Raw genomic sequence first — 12,848 nt, forward strand, 5'->3', positions numbered from 1 at the left:
CTAACAGATCACATAATTTACTTAATGTTTAGATTCATTATCTATGGTTTGTCTCCTCCAGACAGAACTTAAGTCTCACAAGGACTTTGACCTTCATCTGTAATATATACTCTACAACTAGAAAACACCATAGGCCATAGTACTGTTCAGTAAATATTTGACGAATGAATTAAGGTCTTGGAACCATCACTTAGGCCTGCTTCCAGTGCTGGTCTTGGCTCATCCTGGTGATTGTAGCCTTTAGCAAATTACTCTCAGCCTCAGGTTTCTCTTCTGTAAAATACTGACAGGGATGATTTCAACCCTCAGAATCAGGAGAATGAAATGATGTGCAGTAACTTCTAACTAAACAAAAGCTATTAAAATGAAAGTTGAAAAGCTCTCAGTTTCCAGGCTAGTGTAGCCAGAGAGACAAGGGATCACCCAGAGTCATTCTCAGAAACACACATCCCTAGTCTTATTCTGAACTCCCTTCTGCAATGTGTGCTTATGTAGCCAATAATGTGAATTTCACCTCTTCCTTGTACCCTGCCAGTCAACAGCTTCTCCCCATCACAGCATGATGGTCAGTGGGGGAATCTGGAAATCATCACAGGTATTTGGACCCACCATGTGTATGGTGCTGGGATCAACACAATGTTGCCACTGCAAACCTGTCATAAGCAAACAGTAGAGTTCTCATGGGTCTATCTTGTGATGGAACCCAAATCTACAGTTACTGACCTCAAGGAGTTTCTGATCCAAAGCATTCTCAAGAGGGGACCAAGGTGCTCCCTTCCAAATGTCACTATCATCTACAACTGTGTGTGCTTGCATGGATTGCATAGTGGGGGCTGGGAGTGTGCAAAAAACAGTTGGGTTTCCAGTTCATTCTAGTGGCAAACACAACCTGCCACTTTTTCCAAGATTCCCTCCCCCATATGAAAATATTAAGGCAGGTTGACATCAAGGATTAAAATTGAGGCTGGCAGTCCAGAGGACTAAGTTCAAGGCTCAACTCTGTTGTAGGTCTTTGGGCAAGACACTGGGCTTATCTGAAGATAACTGTTGTAATAGCTAACATTTATTGCATGTTTCATTTAATGTGGATATGTGCCAGGTGCTTCATATATAAATATAAACATAAATATAAATATATATATATTATATATATCAGCCCTTTGTTCAGCCATTTATTTGTTCAGCCAAAGTTTGTTGAATGCTAACCTTGCACCAGGCACTGTGGACACAGCAGTGAACAAGACAGCTAACTCCTTAGCTCATGTCTGGTGGTGAAGACAGAGAGCAAGTAATCCATTACACATATTTAATCATTATTAAGTACTTATTCCTTCATTCAAAAATCTCATATTAAGCTTCATATTATTTGATCAATGAACTGTGGTCAGTGTTACAAAGTTCAGTCATTCATGCCCTTCTAAGAGAAATGACTTTTGAACTACAAAATTGAAGAGTGAACATTAGCTATGTAGCCCCATTTTGCAGATGAAGAAACTGAGACTCAAAGAGGTCATGTAACATGTCCAAGGAACCACAGTATATATTTGATGGACCTGAGATAGGAACCCCAGTTTTTCTAACGCCAACAGGTAGTCTTTCTATCAGGCTGGTTCTTAAAATGGGATACATGTCAAAATTGCCACCCAGGGCTTTTTCAAAACTTGTGTGTTGGGATCTTACCAAGAGATTCTGATTCGTTTAGTCTAGGAGGAGCACAGTGGGGAGTGAAAGCCAATTTAAGAGTCCCCAAGTGATTTGGACACACAACTCTAATAATAGTACCATCTAGTATTTCTGGAGCTCGACCCCAGAACTTTGTGACAGCATGACATTGTGGAGGAAAATGCAACTGGTGTCAGGACTGTGCTGTATCACTAATTCCCTGCATTGTCTAAGGGAAGTCCGGTCCTCTCTCCTCATGGGGCTGTGACTACATCAGTCTTCCGAGCCCTCATTGCATATTAGAGTCACCTAGAAAGCTTTAAAAATCTACCTCATGTCCAAACAACAGCATCAGAATCTGTGGGGAAAGGACCCAGGCCTAGGCATTTACCAGAAGTTTCCATGTGATTTAGCACTAGATGATCTCAAAGGTCCCTTCTGACTTGGAAATCCTCTGCGTCTATGAAATCCTTCATCCCCTCCTTTCTGACAACTGAGGGAGACTTTACGGAAGGCGTACTTGAGAAAGGGGGGGTTGAGGGGGATGATGCATTGCCAAGACCTGCTGCTCCACTCTGGCAGTGTCTTTGTGAAAATAGTAACTTTTTTTTTCCTGATTTATGTGACAGTTGGAAAGCAGCCCCCAGAACAGGCTGTTCCTCCCCTCAGTACTATTAACATAAATATGTGCACGGGGCCTTTAGCTCCTGCTTCTCCCTGTGTAAACGAGGCTTAAGGGGCCGTGAAAGCCGGAGGCTGAAGAGAAACTGGAGAAAAGGAAGTGTCGTTAGAGGCACAAGAATGAAAAGGGGAAAAGGACAGGACGTTGCTAAGAGACCATGTCAAGCTGGGCCATGGGATTAACAGCCAGTATCAAAGCAAGTAGTGCTTCATGGTATGTTCTTCCAGAAGGGCCTCTTCCCAGCGCTGGTGGAGGGGGAGATTCTCACAGCAATCCATTCCAAATCCTGCATAAAAGGCCCCTCTCCTCCTTGGTAGGACCCAAGTGTTAGGTGGAAGCTAAATGATTTAGATACATCTTCTAGCTTGGGCTAGAGTGGACCCAGATTCTTTACTGTGGAGCTTCACAGAGTCTTTAATGTGCTCATCAGCAATGAGAACCACTGAGAGATAGACGTAGCTGGCAGCACGCTGAAATTATTTGAAACTTTTTACTTAGGAGAGATGTGTACTTTCTAGGACGTGTTTGAGAAACCCTGGTATAAAAACCAACCACTAATAGTATCTGGTATTACTGTGCTAGGAGTGTTACTCTTTTAATCTAAATAGCAATGCGATGAGTTAGGTACCTTTCCTGCCTTCCTTTGTGCAGGTGGAGAAATAGAGGCATTGAGAGGTTGCTAACTTGCCCAAGATGACACAGCTAGAAGGGGAGGGAAGGGACTGGGGCTCTGGAGTTGTAATGATCTGGATCCAAATTCTGGTTCTGTCATTTGCTGGAAGGACACATTTAAACAAGTTAATTGACCTCTCCTGAGTCACAGTTTCCTTTTGTGCAAATTGGAGAAAATAAACTGTGCCTGTGGAGTTGTTGAGATATGAGATGACATGAATAAAGTGCATAGTCGATGCCCCCAAAAGGACTACAGATGTCATTATTGTCTTATATTTAATGTCAGAAAAGGGAGTTTATAAGTGGTGCCTGGAAGAGTATATATTTTGGTTAAATGACATGAAATAGGCAGTAGGATAAGGCATGTGACAGGGAAGGTAAATGATAAAGCTCTCCTAAGAAATGGAAAATCCTCCTGCTATTATTCTCAGGCTAAACTTGCTTATTCTTAATCACCAGGAGGCAATAAAGCACCCTCCTTCAGAGTTTATAAAGGGGAAGGTGGCAGGCTCGGAGGCCTGGTGTGGTGGCATTCTTATAAGGAGCAGGGGCTTGGAGACTGGAAGCTTCCATCTGGCTAGGCATCAGAATCCTCACGGAGCTTCTTGAATCAGATTCCTGATCCCTGGGCCTGGAGATTCTGAGTCCATGGGTCTGTGGTGGCCTCTGGGAATATGTGTCTTATGGACCTTCCAGCTGATTCTGATTATCGGTCTGCTTTGAAAACCACTAGACTCCATGAAAGCTTGGGAAATCTTCCCGATGAGTTACCCAGCAAGGACTCAGAGGAGCCTCTTGTAATTATTTTTGGAATCCAGAGAGTTTGCGGCCTTTTCTTGCATAAGCACCCAATAGCTTTCAAACATCTTGGCATTTGAGGAACAAATTTCCTCCAGGCTTTGTGGTCAGTACAGTGGCCTGGGTAGGCGATTTGTGTGGTGTTAACAGCCTGAGCTAGGGCACCAGGTGGATCTGGGTTCAAATCCCAGGGCTGGGGAGGAGGGGCAAGACACAATACTAGAAAGCCACAAACAATAGGTCATGATATTTTGAATAGTTAATGTCTATGCCATCATTCAGGATACAAGTGAGAAGCCAAACTGGAGAAATTAAATCCTGAATTACATTTTTGTGATTGTTTTTATGATAACAGGAAACAAAAACACAAGAAATAAAAACATTTCAGTATTTTTGTGTATTGATATATTTTTTTTTCTTTTCTTGAATAACATGCAGGTGAGTATATTGATGTCTGGCTTTAAGTTCATTTTGGTTTTTCCATCCAGTAGAACTAAAACTCACTATAAGATATATTTTTCTTAAAGTAATGATTTTGAGCCTCTTAAGTATTAGTACCAGCATTTTTTCTTAGGGAGAAAAGGCTAAACTTGGGTACTATTATCAGCTTACCTTAACATACTCACTGATATGTTTCATACTTGGATATGAAAATTGTTAAAATATCACTATAGGGCACCAGGGTGGCTCAGTTGGTTTTGCATCCAACTCTTGATTTCAACTTAGGTCATGATCTCAGGATCTTGAGATCAAGCCCTGCATTAGGCCCACTTGGAATCTGTTTGAGATCCTCTCCCTCTGCCGCTACCTCTGCTCTCGTGCATGCTCTCTCTCTCTCAAATAAATAAATAAGATTAATCTTTAAAATATCACTATAGTAAGATATGTACTAAAAAATAAATTCCAGTGAAGCCTCTTTCTCTGTGTGTAATCAAAGGCAGGATTCTTAAATTTCCTGAGGCTATTTCTTCATCTCTAATTTAGTGATAAAGATAGTGCCCACTATTAACGGGTTGCTAGGAGCATTAAGTAAGAGGACTCATATCAAGTACTGGTGAAAGGTCGGCTTATAATAAAAGCTTAGTTAGCAGTAGCTGTCATTGTCATATCATGTCCCAATTCAGTTTACTTCTTATCTGTATGGTGGTAGACAAGTAACTGTGCTTCTCTGAGCCTCATTTTCTTCATTTATGGAACAGGAATAATTTTTTCTACTCACAGCAGGGGGGACTGCTACTTGAGAAACCCCTTGCAGCCTGTTGGACATGTCCTAAGCATGTAATGAATGAATGCTAGCTGATGTCATTCGACGATCGATAGGTATTCTTTGTATTTGGATCTCTTACATCATTCGTTCCTTCAAAAACACATGTCAGGGGGAGCCTGGGTGGCTCAGTCAGTTAAGCATCCAACTCTTGATCTCAGCTTAGGTCATGATCCCAGAGTCTTGGGATTGAACCCAAGTTGGGCTCCCTGCTCAATGGGTAGGCTACTTAAGAGTCTATCTTCCTCTGCCCCTCCCCTGCTCACATGCTCTCTCTCTCTCTCTCAAATTAAAAAAAAAAAACAAAAACAAAAAACAAAACCAAAAATACACGTCAGGAGCCCCCAATATAACACTTGATATGTGTTTCTTTGTGTATTTTGCTGCCTTAAAAACACAGTGCCCTGAAGGTACGATATCACCTTTTTTTGTTCTGAAAGAAGGCATCCTGGAATAAGAGGCAGGTGCTGGGAAGCAAATCCTGTACCCAGCAAGTCCATAGCCCCTTTGAGTATAGGGTGCTGTCAGGGCAAACTGAAACTCTGCCACCATCTTCCATGGGTACAGCTTTCTCTCTATGGCTCTTGTCTGCCACCCGGCACTGTGCTGGGTCCTAAGGATGGGGTCATAAACTAATTCGTATGTTCTCTGCCTTCATGGAGGGTCTAGAATAAAAGAAGGAGCTCCCTCTTTACTTTGGCTGCAAAAGCTTGAAGTGAGGGAATATATTCAGCACAGGCTGAGAGAGTAGAGGATGGTATGTTTATAGAGCTAAAAGAAAGTAAGTATGGCTAAAACATAAAAGAAAAGAGGGAATATGGAGAGAAATGAGATTGGGAGGGGTAAATCTGGGTCTGACATGCACAGCTTCCAAAACCATGATAAGGATGTGGTAAGGATGTTGGAGACCCACTGAAAGGTTTTAAGCAGGAGGTGACACAATCAGATTTGGGTTTTAGAGAGATTGCTTTGGATTCGCACTAGGGGAAAAAGTGTGTATGTGGAGAGGTGTGGGGGAGGGATACTTAAGTTTTCTTACATCTGATGCCACAATAATTGCTCCATCATCTTGGGGTAAACCAACAGGCAGTGGAAGAGGTAAGAGAGCAGGAGAACATAATGTCAAACATGACCATCATTTACTGGACATTTAGATATATCAGGTATAGAACTAAACAGAAATGTTAAGCATGATTTTTGTGATAGGCAGGTTTCCAAAATGGCCACCAACGATTCTCACTTCCTGTGCAGGTCCCTTCCCTTGAGCAGGGCCTGGGTCTATTGACTTCTTCTAAAACCAGAATGCAAGAGTAATGAGATGGCACTTCCATGATTGGCTTACAAAAGACTGTGATTTCTGTCTTGCTGTTGTTCTCTTGCTTGCTTTGATGAACCTCCTCATGGAGAGACTCATCTAGTGAGGAATTGAAGGCTGCCTCTAGTAATTGGCCAAGGATGACTAAAGTCCTCAATCCAACCACCTACAAGCACTGCTGCCTGCCAGCACCTACTGAGTGAGTTTGGAGGTAGATTGTGCCCTGTTGGGGAGGACATGGTGCTCCATCTGGCACCATGATTGTTCTCTGTGAGAAACCCCAAAAGAGACGACCCTGTTAATCTGTGCCCAGTCTCCTGACCCTCAGAAACTGTGAAATAAGAAATGTGCATTGTTTTAACCCACTCAGTTTTGGGCTCACTTGTTATACAGCAACATAGAACTATGCCACTCTTATATGGTCTCACAGAAGGCAGGAGAGGACACAGTAATGAGAAGAGGGAGTAATAAGAGTGTCAGGGTGTCAGGGAGAACAAAGTAACCAAGGGTGATAAGGAAAAAGAGAGCACTGAACTTGACAGGAAGCAGTGGGAGTCAGTGGGGGTGGCGAAACGTAGAGCAGGTATAAAGCTTCTGTGGGTGTGTGTATAGATCCTATATGATGCAACCAAACTTAAACTCCAGTTACTGCTGCAGGTGGGAAGTATGACATTTTAAGGATGAATAATGCAATCTGTTTTTGCTTTCTATTTCTCATTTGAATTTTGGTCTCAATCTTATGGTCCTGTGCTTCTAAAAACGCTCCTAAACTCGTCTATTAATGAATTCAACATGTGGCTCTGCAGTGCTGATCCAAATTCTTTCTTCCCTTTCTCTGGATTCTGTTCCCTATGATGCACTCCCTATGCCCTTAAAGTGCATCTTTTCGACGCATTATCTGTTGTCTTTGGAGCCGATTTGGGAACAAAATGAGCAATCTACACACGGTGACCTTGGGTGTGTGAAGTCAGAGATGGAGTAGAATCAAGTTCAAGTTCTTCCCTTGCTTGGGTTTCTTCCTTAGGAAAGACCCGAAGATTGCCACATGACATGCCTGGTACTTCCCCTCTCTCCAGCTTAAACTATTCCCCTTTAGCACAGAACAGGGGGAATATCAAAGAGTTTGGAGGCACAATGTAATCACTGTGTGGCTTTGAGGAAATGAAATGACTTAACCTTTATGAGCCTTACTTTTCTCTGCTGCAAAATGTAGGTAGTAAGACCTTGCTCTTGGGGTTGTTTGAGGAGGATGAAAGGAGGTGATGCATATTAGGTGCTGAGCAAGGTCTTGGCACAGCCTTTTTCTGAAGCTCTTGTTGGTGTGAGAAGCAGCTCACCTTCTCCAGCTTTCCTACCTGTACGGCCAACCCCAAACCACTCTAGACAGGCTGCCAGGCCAGCTGCCTCAGACATGTCATAAACAGCCTGAGGAACAATTTGCTTTCAAAGAGAAACAGGCAGAGGGAATAAAAACAAGACAGCCAGCAGCGGGCCCAACCCTAAGCCAGGACCATTTGGCACTTGGCAGCAGCGATGCAAGGGTGCACCGCCCAGAGAGTGTGCCTCTGCAGGACCTCACAAGCTCAGGGCTGTCCTGAAACTCCACACTCAAGGGGAAGCTCTGTTGGGGTTGCCCCATGGCACCTGTACCAGCCTATTCTGGATCCCAGAATTACCTGAAATTACCTTGCTCTGATTTTTTTCATGCCATGGAAGCCTGCACCTCCTTCTGTCAATAGAGTTTGTTTTCTCTCTTTAATTCTCTCTCTAGGGGTGTGGGGGTGGGGGTGGAACAAATATAGGCACTGCCTGAGAAAAGTCAGCAAGTCCCTAAGCAGCTGTGGCTAGCATTGCCTCCCACCAAAACTTAGGAGCCAGCTAGGTGCTTGGGTGCGGACACAGGGGTTAGAGTAGCGGAGTCATCACGATGATACCTGCTTCTGTGTTTTCTTTCTAGAAGACAGTTTTGGGGCTCCTGGAACACAGATCCTGGCCTCCTACCTTGGATGGCTGATGTGGCCAGCTGTGTTTCACTGATGACCTCTCAGGCAACCAATCACCTTCTTGGAAAGGCCCACTCTGGTAACTCCCTCTAAGTAGACCCCAGCCCCTGAAGAGTTTCTTTCTTCCTCCATAATCTGTTCATTGTCTTCTAGCACTTTCCGACATTATTCTGTTTACCTATATGTATATCAGCGGGTTGTCCAATGTTCCCCACTAGAACACAGCTCAGTGTGGTAGGAACTTACCCAGCCTACTTACCTCTATATCTCTATATATGATTGAACTATGGCTAGTCCAAACTGAAAGGTACTGTTTTTTGTTTTTTAAAAGATTTATTTTTTTATTCATGAGAGACACAGAGAGAGAGTGAGAGGCAGAGACATAGGTAAGAGAGAAGCAGGCTCTTCGTAGTTGCCAGATGTGGGACTTGATCCCGGATCCCAGGATCACAACCTGAGCCGAAATCAGCTGCCAACTGCTGAGCCACCCAGGTGTCCCTGAAAGGTACTGTTAAGTGCAAAATACATACTGGATTTTGAAGACTTAGTACAAAAAGAAAATATTAGAATATCACGTTAATAACTTTATATTGATTATATGATGAAATTATAAGTTTTTGACATACTAGGCTAAGTGAAATAGAGTATTACGATTAACTTCACCTGTTTCTTTTTAAAATATGGCTACTAGAAGATTTAAAATTATATACGTGGCTCAAGTTGTATTTCCATTGGACTATACCGGTCTATTTTTTTAACCACTTCACATAGTAACACCTGAAATGTTAGTAGCCCTGACATAATGTCACTATTCATGCCAATAATAACAATAAAATTCAGGCAGTTTTCCAATTTAGACATCTCTCTTCTGTTTCCTACAGTTCATGTGTTAAAAAAAAAATTGCCCCTTAATTTACCTACATACTATAGGTGCCTATTCTGTACACACCACTGTACAAGGAAGGTGCTTCTTGATGCTTAGAACTATTAGAACCCTGTATTCATCCGGAAGTTGTAGGAACCCAATATGAATTACCAAAGGAGCAAAAGAGGATGATTAGTAGGAAGAAACATGGGTTGCTCACATATCTGAAAGAAGAGCTCCATGAATAATGACAGAGATGGGACTCAAAATCTCCCTCTGTATGTGTGTGTGTGTGTGTGTGTGTGTTTAAGTATTGATTGCCTCCATTTCCTCTATTAGCTTCCTCCTATGGCCAGGGTCAGGTTTGATGGAAGCTTCTAGGTTCACTTCTTCCCAGTTTCATCATCACCAGAGTCAAAAGTGTACCTCCACGTCAATCTCAAGCAGGACTCTAACTGGCTTATATTGATCCTAGGTGGATTTCTCTGGCCAGTCACACAGAGGGGGCATGATGATTGCCCCAGCCTGGTCACATGCTCATCATTTAAGCAGGTGGGTGGGTTAAACTGACTGGCAACCTTTCTTAGAATTGAAAGCTGTGGAAAGAATATTTCCCAAATTAAAGGAGATTCTTTTTTGATGAAGGGAGCTGTGCTTAGCCAACAAAATGATGAGTTCATAGTGTCTTCCTAGATGCCATTGTCTTTACTATGGGAACGAATTTGAGAAATTATGAACTATTCTGTAAAAGTAAAGAGGAAGCTGGCACTGAATATCAAAGGTATTAGAGAAACTTAACAGAAAAGTAAGAAGAGATTAGAAGTCTTTTGTGGGTTGCATAAAGGAAATAAATAAGGAGACTCAAACGTGAATGTCCCTTTAAGAGCGCCTACCTTTGCCCATTATGACTATCTGTGTTCAAGAAAGCAACCCCGAATGCAGAGATATTGGAGCAATGAATGTACTTGACTTATCACTGTTGGGATACAGCTGTTCATTTGTTGAGTACTAACAGTGCAGAAAATAGAATTAAAAACAGTTCTGGTCTGCTAGTCGAACAATCTCATCGAGGTAATATTTTCCTGTTAAACGGTGTGTTCCTGAAAAATCCCTTCAAAGAAATTGAAAACTCTCCCACTTGCAGTCAAAATGTCTCCTTTTTTCTTAAAAAAGAGATTTGGAAAAAAAAAAAAAGAGAGAGAGAGAGAGAGAGATTTGGTTCCTCTACACACAAAAATATGCTTCTTCTTCATTTGGGGTTCAGAACCCCCCTTTTCTCCTTAAAGTTATAAAGCTGCTAGCTGTCATCTCACCACCACCACCTCCCAATATCCAAGAGCCTTCCTTTGTCACATTTGGACACATTTCATTAAAATTGAGAAAATTGGGCTTCGGGACGTGAAACATAATGAGAGTCAAATATGCAGATACTAAAGAGTTCTTGGTATAAGTTATAGGGCAACCTATCCGTGCTCAGAGAACACACTGGATATCTTGAAATACATATACCTCTGTATCTGTATTAGCTTCATAAGGAGATAGTTTTAAAAGTATGCACTCATATTCTTTGTTCGCTCTTTCCTTTATTTTTGGAAAGCTGTGGTATGCGTTTATTCTTGTTTTTTTTTTTTTCCCCCCCTGACTACTCAGTTTCCCAAAGACAAAGAAATGAAATTCTAACTTTTCAGCTCAGATGCAGGGGTCTTGTCTAAACTATAGGGGCCGAAAGAGCTGCTCTTTGCTATGCATGCCTGAAGCATTATGAAAATAAGAGTCAGATTTCTTGGCTGGGAAGACCTTGTTTGAGGGAAAAAGAGCTGAGGAGATACGTTGTCTTAGGAGGTAACCCAGGTCTGCTGTACATTGTACATAATCATCATATTCTTAGGAAATGTATGAGCTTATGTTTCCACTACCTCACCTTCATGGTGCTTCATGGAGGCCAAACAAAGATAGGTGGGAAGAAGACACAGCCTTTATATAAATATGTTTAAATAAGTTTCCTTTAGAGGTGTGGTTTTGTCAGATAAAACTTGGGAGTTTTGTCTGTACCAGTCCTCATTACACAGTCTTTCTAATTTGGGGCAAATTGATGCTTTACACAAATCATTAAAAATTAGTTCTCTAATGTATGTAGCCTCTTTGGAATGAAGATCAGTAGAGACATTTTTAAAGGTGGGGAGTGGGGGATAGGGGGCATGTTTTCCTTCCTGGAAGCTTTCATGTTTAATTAAACCTGTAAATTAAACATTTTTACTCTTCTCATTTTAAATCCCAGCCAACTAGTGTCTTGCCTTTCTGGCACAAGAAGCAAATCTACATGTCTAGCTTTGCAGGTAATGGTGACTCATTGTTGTAACCGAATGGGAGGGGAGAAAACACACAAAAAAGCTCTCCTTCTTACTGCAGAACACAGAATGTCATTTCTGGAACAGTCAGTAATTTCTAGTTAAATACTGCCAGTTTTATCTTAAAGGGACCACTACATGGATATACTTTTGTTCATTTATGATTTTTATATCTGAGGTTATTTCGGAGCCCAGAAAAGGAAGGGCACTGGTCATCCATACAAATAGCTGAGTACCCCTTTGGAATGATTTGCCTGTGTAAAATGATGACGATGACATTAGTGGTCATGAGATTTAAATACCCACTTCACAATATTTCTTGACCTGTTCATGTTTAATTTCAGGCATTGGAAACAACCAGAGCTTTTAGCATTTAAATTCCCAGTTATATTTTCTTTTCTAATTCAGGCATTTTTTTTTTCTATTCTGTGAGATATAAAGAGAAATTTTCTTTTCCTAAGATGTGCCCCACAACTTTGCTTTAATACTTTGCATATTGGGAAAACAGCTTGCATGTCTTTATCCAGAACTGAAAGAAGAAATCATTTGATATTAATGAAGAAGACCTTTCTTCCAGTAATCAAGCAGAGTCAAGTGAATCACAGTTATCAGTAACTCCCTGAGTGTAGGCCAGGCAGTTCAGGATTCAAAGACCCCTATCATGTTCCCACCTCATGGATTTGTACATGCTGTTCCCTCTGCTGACAACTCCCTCCTCACTCCCACTTCTTTAGATCTCTCTTACTCATCGTTTCTGAGTTTACTATCACTTTCTTGATACTGCCTGGCTAATTTTGGTTTCCATGGCATCCTATTTTTTCATGTGAAAAATTATAATTCATTATTCATGTATTTTTAGTTGTCCTTGGGACAGGAACTATTAGCTAGGGGGTAGCTACAGGGCCCTAGCACTGCATCAGATACATATTTTGTTGAAGGAACCAGTCATTGACTCATGTCTATTTAATTCTAGGGCAGAGGGTCTTGAGCCCTAGAAATAACTAGAAAATGGGTCCGAACTAGAGCCCAGATACATTTTACAGGTCAAATTGTTCATCCCTTGCCTTACAGTCTGATCTTGTGATTATGCAAAACTTCCAACCCTTAACCTGGCTTTGATAACCTCTGCCAAGAGTATTATCTCTGTTCAATATTGCCTCCAGTGGGTTGTAAAAACTGTCAGTATGTATTGGTGCCAATGGAAGCCATTCTTAAAGATGCCCCCCCTCCCACCAAATC

At 41.7% G+C, this 12,848-nt stretch overlaps 1 protein-coding gene across 20 annotated transcripts in view; it reads left to right on the forward strand.

The window, feature by feature from the left end:
• Positions 1-12,848, forward strand: part of LOC100683963 (60S ribosomal protein L27-like) — a 232,079-nt gene that overhangs the window by 189,985 nt on the left and 29,246 nt on the right. For 3 of the 20 annotated variants that reach the window (XR_005374802.1, XR_005374787.1, XR_005374793.1), the window contains exon 4: positions 8,351-8,475. The exons of 16 other annotated variants lie outside the window; for them this stretch is intronic. The gene's annotated coding sequence lies outside the window, so the exon portion shown is untranslated. Of the gene's footprint in view, positions 1-8,350; positions 8,476-9,736; positions 9,793-12,848 lie in introns of those variants that run through there. One more of the 20 variants, XR_005374803.1, reaches the window with a different exon arrangement.

This window comes from Canis lupus, chromosome 20 (assembly GCF_011100685.1).
Source record: "Canis lupus familiaris isolate Mischka breed German Shepherd chromosome 20, alternate assembly UU_Cfam_GSD_1.0, whole genome shotgun sequence".
NCBI classification, from domain to species: Eukaryota; Metazoa; Chordata; class Mammalia; order Carnivora; family Canidae; genus Canis; species Canis lupus.